This window comes from Calypte anna, chromosome 5A, assembly GCF_003957555.1.
Source record: "Calypte anna isolate BGI_N300 chromosome 5A, bCalAnn1_v1.p, whole genome shotgun sequence".
NCBI classification, from domain to species: domain Eukaryota; kingdom Metazoa; phylum Chordata; class Aves; order Apodiformes; family Trochilidae; genus Calypte; species Calypte anna.
In genome coordinates, this window is record NC_044251.1 from 37,124,284 (window position 1) to 37,145,927 (window position 21,644).

Genomic DNA, 21,644 nt, shown 5'->3' on the forward strand with positions numbered 1-21,644 from the left:
AACAGGCATAGATGGTGAAGTATCAGAAACTTTTCATTTCAAAAAAGGAAAAATAGAAGACAATGAACCTGTAGTGGGAAAAAAAATGCCAAGTAGTGATAATTTAAGGTCCTGCAAGGAGACTTCAAAACTACAGAGCTTATCTTTGACAGCCAGACAGAACCACTTTAACAGGAGATAGGCCATAGTGATAGAGGGGGGGACCAAAGAGGGAGAAGGGCCCTAGGCATAAAGACATCTACAGGAGCCATTGTGAAGAATATCATTAAAATATGACAACAGATGCTTCTAGCACCATGGGAGGTGCCTTAAGAAGCATAAAAGTCCCAGCAAGGATGAGTTGCCCTGCTCACTTATGAACTCCACCCAAAACAAAGCCCTGAGCCCTTAAACATTAACCAGTATCAGGTGCATTTGCTCTGTGTGAGCACAGGCCTGCTAAAGCAGAAAGGAGACTTTGCTTTTTGAAAAAGAAAACTACTTTACAGACCATTTAAAACAGGAGATATCAGCAAAGAACTAAAAGCATCTGGGATGAAATTACCTCCAGATCACTTCAGAAAACTGCACCCAGCCAGGTGATGATCTCCTTACTGCAGCAACACAGCAGATTGGTTCCTGGAGAGAGTGATCACCATAACTTTGCACATTAATCCAGACCACAAATGCTTTCAAATTTAAGCAGTTTCACTAACGAATAATGAATTAATTTCCATCTCATTCTGTCACTCTGAATATTCTTAGGGGAATTCTTAATAAAACTGTAATTTATTAGACACACACTGGATTTCTTGATGAGGAACTCAATCTCCCAAGGAAAAAATTATGGTCCCTCTCTCCTTCAAGCCTCATTAGATCATGAACCACTCCCACCCTCCTCCCAGTCAATTCATGTGGGAATTTATAGCCTGGGGGACAGGTATGAGAATTTCCTTCATTCCAGCAGCAGCCTGATTTGGTAAAATCTACCATGCTGAAGAAAGCAATTTCCTCGTGGATGAGGATACCTCACAATGGTACACTATGTAACTCACTATGTTATTCTTCCTCTGTCTCCTAATAGGTTGAGAAAGAGACTCAGAGCAAAGTCTGGAGATATCAGCATTAATTAAGTTGTCATCAATAACACTTGTCATGTTCTTCTTACTCATTTTCTTGCAATTTGAAGTGTTCTTCTCCCCCAAAGAACAGAGCTACTGCTACAGAAGGTTCATAAATGAAAATAATGGCCAAAATGGAGCACTTTTTTATTTCTGAGACTACTTTTAGGAATGAGAGAAAATTGGACCCAAACTAGAGTATTATTTTTCCAGCATCCTGTCACTACCTACAGCAGGTAGCAGCTGGTACAACAAATGATACAATAGTGTAAAATCACAGCATAACCTACCTAAAGGAAAAAAACCAAACCAAACCAAAACCACAAAATAAAACAAAAAATAAAACCCCTAAACCAAACAAAAAATACCTGTTTGATATATCATCAAGGTCAATTTTATTATAATTTTGCTGTGTTGAGTGTGATTCTGGTGGTTCCTACCAATGATTAAGGTGTCCAGCCTGACTCAGAAAAAGATTAAGAAATTATCTTGTCTGCATTCAGGGATATGTGGAGTTTGATGTATTGGGTGCACTCTGTAATATAAGCAGTGTTCTCAATAACTGCACTACTGTGTCAAACATGATTTCTCTGTAGGTAAGGAAAACCTTGAAAATCAAGAGCTACAGCAGCAGAGCAAGATTGTTTTTCTAAATTACCAGAAAGTAAAGGCTTTAGATTGTTATGGATTCTGCAGAATAATTCACCTTTAGGGACCTCTCCTGGGGACATTGAAATTCACAAACCACACAACCTGTGGCATTCCAAACATTAATATTTATTGCTGTAAAAGCAATGGCAATGCTCTTATTTAGTACAGAGATAGTGACTGCTGTGACCTCATAGAATTTCCCCTGACATTAATTGGAGCTGGGGTTTTTCTTCCCCAGATAGAAATAGGACCAACAAGGTTTTTCTCATTGTTTGCAGGAGTAAGACACTTATCAGTAATGCTGTGGGCAATGGGAAGTGGAAGTTGGAGCAAGGCTTGTTCTTTCACACCACATTTTCTGCAGAAATCTTTTACTGTAAAGCCATCCTACAATCTCCTAGATTTCATTTCTGCAAAAGTCAGCAGAACAAATTATAACAAAAAAAAAACCCCAAAAAACTTGGCAACTCTTTCATTTATAATTTCAGCTTTGCCAAGTGCTTCCCTGCTGCACAAAGCAGATTGTCACTTCTCACTTCAGTTCCTTGTGCTTTGTCCCACAGCTTGATAAGCACTTTTGCATGTGTTACAAGATGGGATCTTATCCCTTCAGACGGAAACCTCCTGCATATGCAGGACGTGAAATGAAGAACCCTACACAGAGGGGACAGCCGGAGCAGAAGTGAGTGCTGGGTGAAATCAGGGATTTCAGGTACCATGAGAAACCACAAGTGCTCTTAGATCCTTGCTCACGTGGTACACAAGACCAGAGATCAGAGGGGAAGACACTGAGCTACCAAATTTCACATTTCTTGCTGCCACCACTACCACAGCATCCAAAAGTTTTCCATCCACAGAACTATACAAACTGCTGTATAATTTGCATAGGTCACTTGTATCTTTTTCCTTTGTCCCTGATGAAGTTCTCAGGGCCTAAGAAGGGTGCTTGATAACAGCATCACTCAAGGAGAATGGCTTTAAATCAAAGGTTTTGCAGCATCTCTCATTATACCACTGCCCCAGATGCTCTCTTCTTGAAGCTGGTTCCACAGGCAAATCCAGGAGTGTCTCAGTCCCTCTTTCTCCTGCTTCTCTTTGAACTCTGCCTCAGAAAGCATCCTTGTCTCAGCACAGTCCCACCAAAATTGGATGATTCCCCAAACAAGTCTCACCCTGAACGTGCCTTGCCCTCCATGCACGATCACGTTTCTCTGTTATTTTCAGTGTCAGGGGTTTTTTCCCTGCAGCAGGAGAGTTTTCTTTTTATTTTTCTGCTTTAAATAGGTAAACAACAGAAGTGCTGCCTTCTAAAGTGCCCAGAGAAAAGTCTTGGGATTTGCCTGCTGCTGGGGTAGAGATTAGAACAAAAGAGACACAGGGTTTCAAACTCTGAAAGGAAAAAAAATTCTTCCTAAGCTCATAGAAATGTCATGGGAATTAATGTATTTGGACAACGACAGACCAACTAAGAACAGAAATAGTTCACTGCTTGTCTGTAGGGGCTCAGCCCATCCTACTTTTTACATTCTTCCATCTCAGCTTCATCACTGCTCAAGCTTCAGCACCAGGGAAAACAGATGCTGACACCATGCGCAGACTGACACTACAAAGTCAGGATCAGACCAACACTTCTCCAGGCTAAAAAGCTGTTTCCTTTGCCACTTCCTAAGACATGGAGAATTTTAAATCAAGGCTAATGAGTGTGTGTTTTAAGAGGTACCTTCTATTTCAGTATTTGAAAGCCCTTGGCACAGTGTGTTCCTGGGACTGGTTTTGCTCTGCAATGGTACTTTGCTTAAAAAAATACATCATCCCTTAGAGCTTCCAGTCCCTGACAGAAGAATCTACTATCAGGTGAGAAAAAAAGCCAGAAATTCAAGTGCAATCCAGCCCTTCACTAGCAAAAATTGCCATGAACATCTTCAACAGAGACTAGCAAACCTGATTGTATTGCCCAGCGTATAAACTGCATCAGTTCTTTACAAGTACTCCATAGCTCTAGCCCAAGATTCAGCTGTTTGCCCATGCTCCCCTAAAGCTGTGCAAGACTGGCTCTGCTTTCCTGGAAAACTGTGGGTGAGGTGCAATAATCTGCACATGAAGATAATGCAAGGAAAGGAAAGGAGGGGAACACAGAAGAGAAGAGGATGAAATTGCAACAAGCACATGAAAAAAGTACTGACATGAGAAGGTAGAAAACCTTAAGGACCACACCAGAGGATGGAAACTAAGCAAGATCAGGGACCTGCCATTCCAAAAAGCACTACATGGCTGTCAGATGGCTTGGCCAGCAGAGACTCATCGGGTGCTGCACATCTCTCTAGCATGGCATGCAGACTCTGCCCACAGAGCTGTTTCACATCATGGACATGACTTGTGACAGCTGTGGAGTGCCCAGGAGCAATGCTGATGAGGAAACATGAGTCAGAAGGGGCTGGAGGATTCTAATAGGTAGACTGAAACAATTTCTCAAAGGAAGAGAAGTCAAAAATTCTAGGCCAGCAAAAAAGAGAAAGATTGTCTCATTTCCAGAGCCTGAAGAACCACTGTCTCCCCTATGACAATCCCAAGCTTTACAGAGCCCCTCTTTTACAGAAGCACAGACCTGCTACAGCACAAAAATCTCTACAGTGGTGTCATGTCCCATTCAGTGGACACTGCTTCCCAAAATGAAGCCACAGAGCTGCTAATGACTCAAAACCACTGTGCTGCCAGACCAGGAGGATGTACAGAGCAGCACTGAAGCACCTGACAAGGTCTCACCAGCAAACACCTGCCCTGGAGATGCAAAGCATTCAGCTCACGTGAGTGCTTCCATCCATGGTACTGTCAGGGTCTCTTTTTTTGTTGTTTTTTTTTTTCCTCTGAACAATTTAAACATATGATTACTGGGTTTCATCTGGGGACTGCTGTCTGGGAGCTTTTTGCATTTGTGTGACATTAGCAATCCCAGGTCTTGCCAAAGAAAGATTACTGCCTATTGCAGCTGCACGGAAGGCTCCAAGTGTAGCTGTCTCTCCACATATTAGAGGCAGCATAGAGAAGAAATTGTCCACTAAATAAGTGCAATCACACAGGCTCCCTTCTGCCCTTTTCTCTGAAGGGTGCAGATTACTATCCTCTCTTTGATGTACCAATGCACATTAGTTACCCAAGATAATATAGGAAGCCTGTAACAGAACCAAGAATAAGATTCAAGTCTCTATTACATATAAGGTAATTTTTTTCTGCTTCTTTTAAAGGAAGGTTAAGACACCAGCTGCCCAAAATCAAAGGAAAACTCCCAAATTTACAGTTTCATCCTAAATAAATAAAGCCTTTACTCCAATGAAGACTGTCATTTCAGAGCTTGACCTCCCCTAAACCAAGATGATTTGAAGAACTACAAGGCAGCAAACATGAATCTCACCCTCAAAGAGGAAAGAAAAAGCAGATATAAATACCTTGTTGCTCCCCAGCCAGCCCTCAGCAAAAATTAGGGCTTGAAAAAAAAAAAAAAAAAAAAAGTAGGAGGGGGAAATCTAACTCTGCCTGAGCCATCCTCCACTGATTTTTGTTTGAAGAATTTAGGGACAGGTTGAATAACAGGCTCCACCTCCTATTCCAGTTTTTTGCTATTCTTAGAGCCAAAATTCTTATGTTAATTTAAACCTCCCTTGTTTTAATTTAAATTCATTATTACTGATTCTACCCACCGTGTAGCTGAACAAATTATTCCCCCTCTCTTTGAAGCCACTTACACACTTCACACAACTGAGGACTCTTTTCCTTCTCCTTTGCTTTCTCTACATTTTCCAAAGATCCCATTCTTTCTCTCTTCCCATCTAATGAGTCCACTTTCTAGGTCCATCAGCAACATCACACTCCCCATCTAGACCATGTCTCACTGATCACATCCCTCTGGAATCAGGATGCCCCAGGGTTTGCAGGGTTTCCCTGCTTCCTACCTGCCTCCTATAGCATTCATGCAGCTCAAGGGTCCTGATCTGAGCCTTCACATCAGAGCCTGTCCTTCCCTCTGCTGTTGTACCCCCAGGGCAGTGTCACCACATGGGTCACACCTGCATTTCCCCCAACACCATCACACCTCACTGCTCCTGACAGACCCATGCTGGTCACCAGTGACCCTCATCAAGGCACTTCCAGCCCTGCTGCAACTCCCTGACATGTTAGTGGTGACAGTGACAAGCAAAGTGACCTCACCCCTTGGGTTCCAGTGCCAGCTCGGATGGGTGACATCCCCAGGGAAGGAGACAGGAACATTTCAGGCTTTGGATTGCTTGCTTTAGGTAAAACCAGTTTTCATTTCAAAACGTTGGCAGGCCTGGGGAATGCTGCTAACACTCTGGGGCTGTCAGCACTTTGGCAGGGGCAGCGCTCAGCTTTTGGTGCCAATCTGTCTTTAGACATCCCAGCCCATAAACCTGCAGATGGAGTTTTCCACAAGCAGAAGCTGACACGTTGGAAGTTGACAGTAGGATCTGCTGGCCATGATCCAGCAGCACAGTCTCTCCCTCTCTCTGCCAGTGGGATGTGGGCTGACCAAACAGGGTGCTCAAGGGGCTTTCTCTGGGGGTTTGGGCACACCCCAGCAATCCCTTATTCCCTCTTCTCCATAGAAGGGGACTTAACAGGCTCCATAAAGGAAAACTCAAGGCACAGGGGTGTATCTGGCATGCATTTACTGATGCCATAGACAAGCAGCTGCCAAAGATGACTCCTGGTTCTCCAGACTCCATCCAGCCTGTTGCCTCACTACACCACCAACTACAACCAAGTTCATTGTGTTTGGGTTTGTTTTTGTGCAGTGTTTTTTAGTTGGCCAGATACAAGTTTGGTGCTGGTGCCTTCTATACGAAGTGGTTCACTCAGCTCAGGTCTGGAGGGAGCACACCAGGTGCTGTGCATGGGAGGCAAGCAAGTAACAGTGTAAGGGGCCCTTCAGCACCAAAACTGTGGATGCACCAAAACCACAACTATCAAACAAGGGGTCAGCAGCATTACCCAGGCCTGATACCCAGCACTGCACAGGTTTGGTATTAAACCTGATACAGAAAACAAGTACATACAAGAATTTGGAATAGAAGCAACAGAGAAAAGCCAAGGCATCTCCTGAAAAGTGGTCACAGGATGGTGACAGAGCAGCACGTTTACCTCTTCTCTCCCAAACTGCCTAATAGTGAACCCAAGCTTAGTACAGAGCAAGCTGTAAAAGAGATGGCTGAGGTATATATGATGTTCTTCCAGCCTTCAGGAAAATTAGTTTAGAAAAGGTTTAAAAGCATTCTTTAAGAGTGTCTTACACAGTTAATTTCTGAAAATAATTAAGATATTTTTAAACTGCTACACTGCAGCAAGCAAATAAAAAACCCAAACAGTGATCTCTGCAATAATAAAGTTTTGGCACATCATTTATATCTGTTCTTTCGAGATACCGAATATGGGGTCATATCTAAATATTCAGCAGATAATTTGATGTTTCTGGATGTGACATTATGAACAATATTCCTCTCAAAGTGATGGGAATACATTATGACTCACGCATGACATCTGCCTTAAGCCTAAGGAGTAATTTAAACTGGAGTATTTTATCAGGGGATTATTAATAAATTAATGAGCATTAACCTGAGTGAATATCTGGAAAATATTACAAATGGGTGGGAGGGGAGAAAATCTACTGGATGACTCAGAACAAAGTTTAAAATATTATTTAAGGAGTACAATGAGTACAGTAATGAAATAAAAATAAAAAAGGTTGTTCATGGAAAAATTGAGCTAGACTATGGTCTGAGGTAAAAGTCCATTAGGGGTAACAGCAATGCCCTCATCACTGCAGCAGCCCTTGTACCAAGGCACCACAAGCAAGAAATAAACCCACTTATTTTTCATCAGTCCAAGTTTGTTATGATCTTAACAGGAGATTCCTACAACACAAAAAAATTTAAGGGCACAGAAGCACTGAGTTTGAGAGCTTCAGTCAATAAAAATTATTTATTAGGCTAGAAGACTTCACCTTCAACTATAAAAAACATTTGACTCAACTGTGTCTCGCTGCAGCAAGCACTACACTGAGAGGCACAAGCAGGACCACTGCCTCTAAGGTGCAAAATATTTCTTCCACTCCATACACCAGTGATGAGACTAAGCTGGGATCCTCCCTTGTGCAGCACTAAAATACAGTTGGGATGCTGGATGGCTGAAGAGAGGCTGGAGGAGACCATGAAATGCAGGTATCTAGGAAATACAAAAAGTTTAGCTGAGGAAAGACAAACCTAGGAGGACTCGGTTATAGATATGCTCACATATATAATAAGGCAGCTATAAATACAGTGGAAATAGACTCTCCTCCACATCCAGGGTGGGGAGGACAAGGAGTGGAAAATTCAAATTATAACAATAGATGAAAATTCAGGACAGCAAAGCTTTAACACATCTAACAGTCAGCAAAGCAGCTGATGGGATGGGGAGGAGGTTTTGGGGTGGGTCCCCTTGCAGGAGCAGTTTAAGAATAGTGTCAAGGAATTGGTATGTCAGGAATGACAGAAGTAGAATTGATTATGTCCTGGGGGAGAAGGATGCCCTAGATAGCTATTTGCTAAGCAGGGGAGGTAAGGACCTTGAGCAGCCAGTTCCTATGATAAGCAAATGTGCAGAATTCATTTGGCAGAACAATGGGACCTAAAAGAGAACCTGGGATTAAAAATCAATGCAGCTTGGCAGGTGGTAACAGGTAGTGAGCATTCCCTGGTCTTTAGAGAATTTATAAAGTACACCATCAGAGGGTGATTGTCTCTCACATATGGGAAGATGTCTAATTAGAAATGTTTAACATTTACATCTTACAGTCAGAATAGCCCACCCAGGGCTCAGAGCAGAGGCACCATCTGACAAGCTTTTAATGGGAACTCAGGAAGCCCTCAGTTGTTTGGAAGTAAGATTACCAAACTGAATTTCCAAACTGTGTTTCTTGTCCTTTATGAAAAAATAATGAAGTTTATCTCTGTGAGTATTTATAGTACTTCATGAATTTCGGATGAGTACTAGCAGATAGTTTAAGAGCTGGTGAAACAATAGTAAATAAATGCATAAAGAGATAGACTTAAAATTCAGATGCAATCGTTTCTCCTCTCTTGACTGTAATTAGCAAGGGGCAACTCACTGGCCAGGCCTTGAAATGTGTGGTCCTTTATACAACACAACTCTTATCTTTTCAGGGACTCAAAGGCAGCTTTTTGCTTTTGCCTGCCTTGGAACTCAATGATTTATAAAACATTAGGGACTAGGCTGGTCAGCCCATCTGACCTTCTGCTTAATGCATCTGGCACTAGAAAGCCCAAAACACAGAGGTGGTGGGAATCAGTAGTGCTTAGGGACCACAAGGGACTTAAGCAAAGGCACAACTCAAAGGAGTACAGGTTTGTTCAGCCAAGTGAGAACAACAGTGGGATCACTGATGAAGACAGTCCACAGTTGCTGGACTCCCATTTAAAACAACCCAAACTCCATCAACAACCTTCACACAAACCTACAACATTGATGAGGATAATTTTTTCTTTAAAAAACAGCACAGATTGGTGTTAAGTCCATGGAAGGATGATAAGCCAGTCAGAAGGACAAGGGATAAAAGAAGCCAGGTGATTTAAGACTGGAAGAAGAACAAGCTTTTATTGGATCTAAAAAAATTTCAGGACTACCCTATCTGTTCCAAAGAGTGACTTGTTGTTTTCCATCTTTTCTGAAATTATAGAGGATACCAACCAAATAACCCAGGGCAGCCACTTACACAAATTCATGGATGGGAAGTTCAGTGTCTTGGAGAAAGTATGATACCTCTTAATGAAATCTGTTGTGCAGTACATGTGTAGGGTGTAGGTTGTGTTGTCTACCTGTGGGGCAGAGAGTAAGTACCACTCTGTGCTGTATTTATCAGAAACCACCAAATGCAGTCATATAGAAAGTAATCAGCTCAGGTCCTGGCAAAGAAAACCTGGTTTTAATTCCTCCAGCAGTTACCATCTTCTTTCACCCCTGTCAGAAAGGTCTGGAGGAAGTTGCATGATCTTACCCAAAAGCACTCATCTTAGTTTTCTTGCTCTCTGCAGTCCAAGTTATGTTTTGATCCAAATATTCAAGAAGAGAAAATGTATTTCTGCATAGCTCCTGGAGCCTTTCTATGATAAGAAGACAATGTAAAAAGCATACAGCTTGCTTTTGTCCCCACCTTCTTCTCCCAACACCTCTCCTGGGAAGAAAAATTACTGTGTATTGGGCATAAACCTAATGGCTGGGGCTGGGGAGGATAAATCCTCATGGAACTTGCTTTCATTCCTGTTCTGTAGAGCGGTAAAGAAGTACAAGCCCATAAGGGACAATGTTCTGTACTCGTTAGTGCTCCAGTGTCACCACCTTAAAGTCACCAGCTTAAAGTCACCCAACAAGACAACCCTGTCAGGCAGAAATGGGTATCATTGCAATTTTCTCCCATAAAGAGTTGCAGCAAGAGGGAGAAACACTGAGGAATGAGTTCTTGCCCTTGTCCAGTTTGTCTTCTATAACACCTGCTTGAATCCCTCCATGGCAGGAGGGTAGCAGCCCTGAAATTAAATAAGCTTAAATAAACCCAGTCCAAAGCCTATCCAGATTTTCACAGTATAAGGAACATTGCCTACAGAACACTTTTGTATAAACACTATGAGGAATGAAATTCAGAGCTCCAGCCACAGCATTCAAGATACTGGTTTAGACTCCAGAATGGCCCTTCTCAGGCAGGAGCTGACATCCCTGGTGCTTGCTGTGCACCATCCTCCTGAGTGCCTCCTTCCTTAGCACAGAAACAGCAACAATATTTGATTATTGTAAACAAGATTTGTTTGCAATATCAATGGTGATCCCACACAACCACACAGCCTTGTTTCATTTATGAAAAGCATTGGTTTGATTTGGTTTTGTGATCATTTCCCTGTGTATCATGTATTTGGGGCATGAGCAACAGCAAAGCTTTCTTAAAGCAAAAAGCGGAGAGCAACTGAATCCCAAGGCTGTGGACTGGCACAAACTTTGATATGATGCCTTGTTAAACACAATTATGGAGCATTACCTCTTTTTATTTATTTATTTATTTAAGAAAACGGGGTCTACAGAAATGCATTTTCTAAAAATAATACCCAAGAACTTTCACGACAGAAGCAATAAGTGCACGAAGATAAAACATGCACGAACGTCTCCCTCACGCACTTGCAAATATGTGAAAGCTCCCGGGAGGGAAACTGTTACTGATCCAGTGACCTTCCTCTAAAAACACCCAAAGTCATTTATTTGTGTTATGAGAGTGTGAGGACTAAAAAAGAGGCGAGGGCAGACACCTCAGAACTACCTGTTATGCAAGGCTGAACATTCAAACCCCATTTTGCAGATGAGCTGGCATAGGTGGGGGGAGGAGGAACACACTTCTGAGCCCTGAGCCTTCCTCCAAAATGAGTAGCATGGAGAACAGACTACTTGACTGGGACATCACTGCTTGCCCTTAGTCACTGAACAGTAAAAACCAAGATGGTGAATGTTCCCTTTTAGTATAACTCAAAGTAACTTTATCCAGGTTAAGCAACAAACCCATCTGGGCAAGAAGCCTCTGGCATCCATGGTTGAATACACAGCTGGCATCTCAGAGGAGAAACACACAAGTCTGTTCCACGTCTAGAAGAGATTAATAATATCCACAAGATCAGCTAAGGAGCATTCCTGATATTTTGCCAGCCTTGCTGCCTCCTTTCCAACCTGTGGACACGTTGACAGCTGCTCTCTGGTTTCTGAGTGCTGGTGGTGGCAGGAAGGACAACTGGCAGAGCTCTTCCTTGGCAAGAAAGTTGGGTTGCTGGTAACTCGTCTCTTAGCAGAGCCACAGTTGGGTGTTTTTATTGCTAACTTTCAACCACCCGTTAATATTTTATCTCAAAGTTGTACAGCAACCTATGTTTTATTATGTAAGCAGGTATTTGACAGCTTGCAGCAGGTGAGTGTGCAAGATGGGCTGAGTGCCAAGTGATGCAGGGAGCTGGCTGGCGATACTCTCCACTTCCCTGGCAGGTGCAAGCAGCATGATGGCCTATTGCCAGGTCAAGTGCATTTTCATAGCTCACAGATATAAAAAAACTCCCAGAATCACAGAATTGTTTGGGTTGGAAGAGACCCTGACAATCTTAAAGTCCAGTCATTAACCTAGCACATGGCCAAGTCCACCACTAAGCCATGTCTCTCAGCACCACACCTACACATCCTTAAATCCCTCTGGTAATGGTGACTCAGCCACTTCCATGAGCAATCTGTAATTAGCAGGGCCTGGATTTGATGATCCATCATACACTTTCAGGTCCTGAGTCTCTTGACAAATAAACACATGAAGGCTTGTCACAACATCCCAGTATGCAGGATAAGCACAGACATCCTCACTAACTTCCCTAGTCTTGATTAATTCCTGAAAATTGAGGAGTTTAGGTAGTAGGGGGAGTGAGGAAAAAAGTGACATTTTATAATAGAAGAGTTTTTCCTCAAACACTACGTGCCACTGGTCTGGTACTTCTGCCACAGCCAAGTCCCATTACTTGAAAGGAGTAATCCAGGCAAAACAGGACAAGCAAAGCCAAGCTGAGCAAGGCAAAGGGAGCTGGCAGTGCTGCTGACAGAGCCTGGTGAATCCCAGCACTGTCAGCACAATACTATGCTGCAGCATTCAGGAACAAGCACTACGCTTGCAATAATGTTTCCACTCTTTATTTTCCCTACCCTCTCTTTGTTTGGCATGATTTGTTTGTCCTGCCCAGATGGAAAGGGAAATAATGAGGTTTCAGTTTTTCAGGAGTCCTTCTTTTGAGACAGTCTAAATTGCAACGCTCAGTTGATGCCCTTCCATCCTTCCATCCTCTCCCTTGCCCAGATAAAGAAAGCAGAGATGCATTCCTTCAGTCACAGTGCTGTTCAGAACCTGAGACAAACACTATAAATATCCAGTATTCAAACACTGTCACCGAGCTCCTAGAGAATAAACCACCTTGATTGAAGAAGGAGCTCATTAAGGTAAAAAAGCGACAGCTTTGAACAAGCTCTCTTTGCATTTTACAAATCCATCTGCTCTGATAGGATTAAAGATGTGTTCCCAGCTGGGAGGAAAGAATGGCCTTAATGCCAGGGCTGCCTCTGGCTACGTCATTAAGCAATAAGAAATGACAGGTAGTACACTTCCAGGGGATTTTTTTGCATACTTAGGTGTGCAGCAAGGTATAATGGTCAGAGCAAAGCAATCTTAGCCCTGCAAGAGCTGTAATCATCGCACTGGTACATATTATATACATCTCCCAGTCAGCCAAACCCTGTGTGTTTCCAATGCAGTGATCCTCGGAACCAGTGAGCCCCATTTTTTGCACGCCAAACTATTTTGGGTGAAATTCATCCCTGCTGCCTAAAACCCAAGTAATCAGGCTTTAGATTAAATACACACAAGTCTTTGTATCTACTGAAAAGGATTTATGAGCAATCATCGGTTTAGAACTTCTAATAACAGGCCAAATCCTGGAGGATTCCCCAAGCAAGTGCTGTACCACAATATTCACAGATGGATGGAGAGAGCCAGCACTGATCCCAGAGGTTTTTGACTCTGAGTCCAACTGCAGCAAACCCATCTGCATGCCCTGTGCACAACTCTTTAAAAGGTCTGGAAGAGTGGTACACACATTGTTAGGTGACTCCACATCATCTACTGCCACCTGGATGTAGGTTTGCTCTCAGCTAACACCTCTTCTGTGGAGGAGTCTCACCCATCATCACTGAAGCATATAAAATGGTATTAGAGCTGTTCACCTACTTGATACATGGGGAAAAAACCATTTTTGACCAAGTGGAAAATACAAGTGTACTGCCCAGTCACTTCTGAGGAGAGTAAGCAACACCTATATCCAGGGAAGGCAACACACAGTCATGGGTGCCAAGAAGAGCAAGATCCTGATGACTGGCTTGAGGGTGACAAACTCATCTTAATAAGAACTCAGTGGTCTTGCACCTCTCAGACCTCAAATGCTGACAGAGGAATTAATGCAGCAGGGTCTACCTATTACTGCTCCAATGCATCAGTCCTTCTCCGTTTTCTTGCCAGGGCTTGTAGCTCTCCTTGCCTCTGTCCCCAGAACTGCTGAAGACACTACTGACTGCAGTTGCCTGAGTTTACCCATACCCTGTTGCTTACTCAAATAAATTTTTCAGAGCAGAAACTCTTTAAAAAGCACTCAAGCCAGGCACCTAAATACAAAAATGCTGAAAATATCTGCAGGATTCTTTCCAAAAACATACACCATCTCTCTCAGACTGCTATGAATGTAAAAAAAAGGGCTATATATTTCATATTTTCTCAAACCCAAAAGCAAGTCTGGCCCATATGCAGGTTGGTTGTGTGATTTATGCACACTCTGCAAGCAATTTAGGAAAGAAAAACTAAACAAAAAGACAGTCAATGTGGAAATTATTCCCTGGCTCACAAAAGGCTAATCATATGATCGAATCCTATGCACTGAAAGAGCCAAGTGCTCACAACTAATCTGACCACAACAAATTTTCTGTGTCAAGCAGACCCTTACTTCAAAGTGTAAGGGTTCACAGCATCCCAGCAACACTACCAACAGTGTAGGGATTCTCTTACAAATCAAGTACTTTGTCTAAGTTGCTTAAAAGAATGAATGTGAATGGGTTTAGGGCTGGCCAGCCCAGCACAACTTGGCATTTGGCAGCTTTATGCTCATTTAATCCAGGAAGAATCCACCTGCATCATCTGGAGCTTCAGGCTCTGTTCCTGGTTGAGGTTCAGCCAGAGCAAACAAAGGTTATTTCTCTACTGGAGCTGAGCTTTGTAACGAAAGTGTTTCCTATCAACACAATATCACATAAAAGGGGGAAGGGAAACAAATATGACCCAATTACATTATATTTTGGCTGAAGGGTAGAAAATATAAGGTCTTTCCCATCACCTCTCTTTGTCTGCTCAAAAAAGGAGAGGTTTCCTCCCATCTTTCAGTCACGAGATTTCTGCTTCTATCTTCTTACCTGGAAAGAACGTTTCCAGCCATGGAGCTGATGAATTCAAATTGTACCTTAGGAAGCCACCTCCCTTACCCCTATGGTATGTTTTTATCAGTTCTGAGGTTGGTATTTCAGCTCTCAGCCTTATCCTCCCTGGTGATGCAGCCACAGCCTCACATTAAAGCATGAAAATTTAAACTCATCATGTTCTGCAATATTTACAAATCAATGAAAGTAATGCAACCAAATAAATGGCAGTCATCTAGGGCTGAGAAAAGCTGCTGAGCTTGGATGCTTTCCACCAGCAAATCTATCCCCATGTTTTATTTACAGGAACTTAAGGGAATTCATTAGTCATAGAATTCATATTTTAAAGACAGGTGAGAACCACACAACTCTACCCAGTTGAGTCTACAGCCTGTACTCCTACAGTTTTCTAGAGAATGCAGACACTGAAACATTTCAGGCTAGAGAAACCCAGTGAAGAAATCTATCAGCTCTACTGCTGAGGATCCCAACCAGGTTGAGCTTCACAAACCTCTGCCAAGTAGGAGGTGATCTGGTGGAGAGCTGGGAACTGGCTCTAAAAAGGAATCTGTCCCTCACCACCATCCTCTGAAAGCTTTGACAGCCCCTTCTCTACTGCATCTTTCCAGCTGCCTATGCCCAGGGAGATGCAGCCTGGCAAGAAGAGAACCACCTTCCTAAATCCAGACTTTTCCAGCTTTTTCAAGGCTTGTTCTAAACTAAAAGAGAGTAGATTTAGGCTACATAAAAGGAGGAACATTTTTACAGTGAGTAAACAGGTGGTGAAACACTGATCCAGGTTGTTCAGGGAGATGGGAGATGCCCCATCCCTGGAAACATTCAAGGCCAGTTTGGACAGGACTCTGAGCAACCTGGGCTAACTACAGATGTCCTTGCTCAGTGCAGGGGGGTTGGACTTTAAAGGTTCCTTCCTACCAATCCCAACCATCCTATCATTCTGTGATTCTATTAGTTGAGTATTTTGCAGCTCTAATCTGGGATAGGTTTTTAAAAAGCTGTTTAAATTCTGCGCCACACAAACCCTTTTTACACACTTTCAGCTGTGTTCTTGGGAACAGAAGGGCCATATTACAAGAATATTCCCACTTCTTATATTCACAGGTAGCTTTGTAGTACAGGTTCCTTTGGCAAAAAATATGGGTAGCATGCTGAGATACAGACAAGGCAGATAATGGGAAACCAGGAAACACCCTTAGCTTCTTTACGTGTTCTTTTGAGTTTTCCCAAGCCTATTCCTTGTCTCCTACATCCTTTCTTCTCCTGTCAACTCCCACCCCATGTATCCTGCCCAGAGGGCTCTTCACAATCATCTCAAGAGCCTAACATGTCTGCACAGCATATGGCACAGTGAGCCCTGCTCTTGATTCATCCATAGATGCTACTGGAAGGAAACGAAACATAGCACCCTTGTTAGTATAGTTATTCCTGGAAGGCTCAGAGATTTTTCCCATCAGGCTGGGATTGCTTTGTTTTTAAAGGCTTCAGAAATGTTCTTCTGCCAACTTTTCCCCAGCCCAGTCGTAACTTATTAAATGAGACTGCAAATTTACTTTAATCACTCTTCCTTCCTCTTATCTCCTCCTCATTGTGTGGTTTGAGGAGAACCATAAATTTGCTTTATTCCTGTCTAGAGGTTTAATGCTATTCTCTCTTTTCCTGGCATCAGAAACCCAGGTAAGCAGAATAAGTCTTCTGGAAACAATCTGAGATGGACAGAGTTCTCTTAGCTCAGCTGAGTCTGCAGAGAGCAGTGTAGACACACAGCCTGAATAGGATTAGAAACACCTTTGGTATCCAGACTATATATCCTTGCCAAGTTAACCTGAACAGACATCAAGAACTGTCCTCTGGCTACAGCTTTACAAAAAACATTACCTGGTTTATCAAGGAGACTCCTTGTAGTCCTATGATATAGCATCATAGAATCACCAGGGTTGGAAGGGACCTTTAAGATCATCCAGTTCCACAGCCCCTGCCATGGGCAGGGACACCTCTCACCAGATCAGGTTGCTCAGAGCCCTGTCCAGCCTGGCCTTAAAAAATTCCAGGGATGGAGCTTCGACCACCTCCCTGGGCAACCTGTGCCAGTGTCTCCTGACATCTAATCTGAATCTACCTAACTCTAGTTTTAATCCATAACCCCTAGTCCTACCACTATCCAAGATCCTCAAGAGTCCCTCCCCAGCTTTCTTGTAGGATCTTTAAGATACTGGAAGGCTGCAATAAAGTCTCCTTGGAGTCTACTCTTCTCCAAACTGAATAACCCCAACTCAGTCTGTCATCACAGGAGAGGTGCTCCAGCCCTCTGATCATTCTCGTAGCCCTTCTTTGGACACATTTCAGCATGTCCATATCTTTCTTGTAACAGCTCTTAGCCAGCTACTATGGAACACAGCCAGCTGAAACTTTTCCTTTCCCTTGAATACAAGTCTGTCCTGCAACATGGGTGTACTCAGGCCATTTTTCTCTAGAGAGTCCCTTAACAGGGCTAGAAAAGCAGTTATCTTAGAAGAGGAAATAATTGATTTACTCTAAGAATATCTGGCAGTTGTGAATAGGGCAGCAGTTCTGAAAGGCTGGGTAAGTGTTATCATCCTTGCCTGTCTCAGTTTTCCTAAAGGCTTTCTGCCACAATGCAATTCCTATTGTTGCATTTGATGCAAGTGGACACCCAAGCGCAGAGCTGCTTGTGGCTGTCACTGCCATCACATCAGGGAGGCATCAGGCTCCAAATCAAGTTGGAAATTTCAGTTGATGGGACTATTTTGAGGCTTACATTGTGTCTGGACTGTGCTAGAAGACAGCCTTCTCCCTTCAATCCTGTGCATTTCCTGAGCTTAGGAAAATTCAGGCTTTCTGTAGCTGGAGCTGGGCTGGAGCTCAGTTTGCTCCACTTGAGCTTGGTAGTCAGAAACCACATAAAGAAAAGGTTTGGCCTCTACCAGAATGCTTGAAAATACACACAAAGACAATGAAATTCTACAACTCATACACAAGTATTGCAGTATAGAAGACTGGAAACTCTGAACTTAAAAATGCTCATGGTTAATTAAAAAATGGAGACAAAATACTGAGCAAAATACTGAGGTGGAGAAACACTTCTGTTGGGTGTCTTATCCCTTCCCTCACCCAAATTTTTTCCACAATATTGATTGTAAAAGGGTAAAAAACCCAAACATTCCTTTTGTCTCAGTTTACAATAGTTGTTCAGTTTGTTTACAAGGCAGCAAGTGAATGACTCTTCCTATGAAGAGTTAAAATGCTTGCAGATCACTGGGAGTTCAAAGGCTGCAGCATGCTGGGATAATATCAAGCAATCCACCTGAAGATTAGAACACAATATCTGGAAGAAGTTGTTGGTTTTACATTTCTTTATACTCAAAAATGAAAGATCTGAAGCTGCTCCTGCATGTGACTCAAATATTAACAATGCCCATAACAAAATGGAAAATTTCTTGGGGCTAGGCACTTGCATTGGAACTAAATTATATTTTGGTTTTCAGCTCATTTGTTCATTCCTCCAGACACTTCCTGGCCTCCTTTTGAAGGATCTTAGCTTTGTTGAGGACCCCTTAACTTTACTGACTCTTAATTATGCACGAGGGAAGCTTTAAATAAATCAGACAGTGCTAAAGGGTAATAATGAAGGGGGGAAAAAAAAGAAAAAAACCCCAAACAAACAGAAGATACAAGCAGCACTTATATATTGTTGTGGATGTATACAGGGAGCTGTATTCCCTATCCACGGTACAGGTAATACACCTGCAGAATTATGGGCTTTGACTGCTTAAACCAAGTTTAGCAGAAACTCACAACTTGGTCTGTATGGCAGTTCTTGTGGCAACTGAACCACCAATAAGATGAGCACACTGTTGTTAGCCAAACTCATTGTAACAGAGGACCATAAACTGGACACACCTGGAAAGGAAGATTGAATTTTCTTTTCATGCCAAGACCTCATGCCTTGTATTTCAGGTCTAAAAATCCCTAATCATGCACATGCTCACCGGAATCCATTAAAAACAATTCTGGCACTTGTGAGATTTGCACGCTTCCCACCTCAAGCAGGTGTAAGAATTCTTCATCTTAAAGATCAGAGAGGTCTCCTTGCTCAGGCCCACTCTCCAAGCCCAGCATTTCTCTTGGAGTTGAATGTGTCCAGGAGTCAAAATGACAGGGAATAGAGAAGGGCCTAGGAGAGTTCTATTTCACTGCCTCACATCATTCTAAAGGGATGCTCAAGAAATGTGTGTCCAACAAAACTGTACTAGAATAGATTTAAGCCATCTGACAAATCCTCCCCAACCTTTACCCCTCAGCACATATCACTGGTGATTGGTGCAGATTCTTCCTGTCAGCAATTTCTCAGCCAAGGGAATGCAACTAAAGATACCAACTCCCACCATGTAGGAACAACATGAACACTAAAAGCTTCTCAACATAATCTCTTAGCAGATGGTATAAACTTAGTGAAACAGGGATGGGAAACGGAATCTCCAAGAGATGCAGTGACAGATATTATTTCTGGGTCCTCACAATCCATTTCCATACAGCTCTAGACTTTTCTCCCAGTTGTATTTAGGACTTGGCATCTTGAAATTACACTTCTCTGAGACAGGGATAAGGAATGGAGAGAAAAAAAAAAGTGCTTCCCATCTTTGCAGAGGCCACTTAGACAACAAAAAGGCCTGCCCTAATATGTAGGTTCTGAAATGGGCAGAGCTAAGTCCAGATCAGCATTTAGGGGCACCAGCACAATTAGTAAGTAAATGCCCCAGAAGATTTTTGCCCCAATTTTTTCCTTGCCTGGCTCCAAGCTCTGCACCACAGAGGTACCAGATGTCATCAGATTCCCCAGGGCTCTGCACACTGTACAGGGGCATGACATAAGACATGACAAGTAATGGTCATATAGTAGAGATCTCAAGAACAAGATCATAATGCAGGGTCACAGTCAAGGAACAAAAGATTTTCCAGACCTGGGAAGCAACAGGTAGACTACATCAAACAACCTCGCTACATTTAGTAGATATTTACTGCCCCTTTTCTCAAAGCTACCTTCTCATAGCTCCATGCACATCTACACAAAGTGCCCCAAGACATGAGATAGGTAAGTCACCTTCTGAACAGCAGAGCTGGGATCATTCCAGTCTCTGGGGACTCTGCCAATCTGCACAGCACAAACACCCATCAGGTTATCTCATAACATACCTAGGCAGGTGGGACAAAGGAGGAGGCAACCTGATAGAAAATAATCCACCTCTTGGGATCAAGAGAAGGAGTCCTTTCTCATGTTAGAAATGGCCATGGTTACCGTGCCAGCTTGGTGATTCAGGCCTTTAAGGAGGCTTTTCACTACAATCAGATGCTTAAGGATCCCACAGCATCAATAACTTCATTCAAAGGGAGACCTGGATAAGTGAGCAGAAAAGGCACTGGCAGTAAAAATGATACAGTGCAGTGAGTCACTCAGTTAGTAACCTTTGTGTGATGTTTAATAGACAGAGAAGGGCTGTCCTGGCTGGTAAGTGACTCACAACATGAAAGAACATCATATGGTAGCAATCAGTCACAAAGGTGAATAAGCAGCAGTAGTTTTGTCCAGAGGCTAACATATGCAGCTACACACTGATATGACCCACACTCCTGCTTCTTCTCACTTAAATAAGTGCTACTGAGCCAATTGCATCATGCAGTCTCTTCTCTAAAAGGTGGAAAGGTGGATATCAAAGAGCATCAGAGGGAGAGGTTTACAAGCAGTCCACAGAACTTTAGTATTGCCAACCCTCTATTGCAACAGTTGTCTGATCCCAAACAGCTTATCAGAAGATCACAGGAAAGGAATGGTACAAGTTCTACCCATACAAAGACTTGGATCTACTGGGAGGCCAACAAAATTTCATTTTGTCCTGGTTTGGGCCAGGATAAAGGTGGTTTTCTGTTTCTGTACTTTTGCTTTTAGCTAAGTCCCTTGTAAGTAGTTGCATTTGCTGAAATTAACAGCAAGTTTCTCATACAGTGTGTGTGCTTTTAGGACTGATAACACTTGATGTTTATAGTTACTGCTAGAGACTGGTATGCAGAGCCGAGGACACAGAGGCCCCACCTGAACCCTCCTTTAGGGAGGAACGGACAAGATAGATGCCAGAATTGACCAAACAGAGTATTCCATCCCATATACGTCACACTCAGTATAAATTTGAGGCATCACGTGGGCCGAGCCAGATCTTTTCCTGCTTCCCTTCCTTCACCCGGCATCCTGGAAGGATCCTGTCTGTTCGTGTGCCTGTGGTCTTGATCCGTGCCAGCCCATATCTGTGTGTTCCTGCCTCCAGTTCCCGACTGCTGCCGACTCCAGGAGTCCAGCCTGGACTTTCCCAGGGCTGCCCTACAGCCTTGGTGGTGACGTGAGAGTTATTGGGGGAAAGGAGGGAGGAATGTGGTTTCCATTTTCCTGTATATTTGTATATATTTAGTAATTTTACCTATTTATCACTACTGTTTCATTAAAGTTGTGTAGTTTAGTTTCCAACCCATAAGTCTCTCTTCCTTATTCTCTCTCCTTTCTCTATCAAGGAGAGACAGACTAATAGAGAGCGTCTGTTATTCGGTTTAATTGCCGGGCCAGTGTTAAACCGTGACACATTTTAATCCAGTGCAGTAGTTTCTACCATATTTCTATAGATAAAGCCTATCCTTTTTCCTACCCCTGGCTGCTCAGTCTTATCAATACCCCAAAGTTTATCATTCCCTCACCTGTGTTGAAATGTGGTTGAAATATTCACC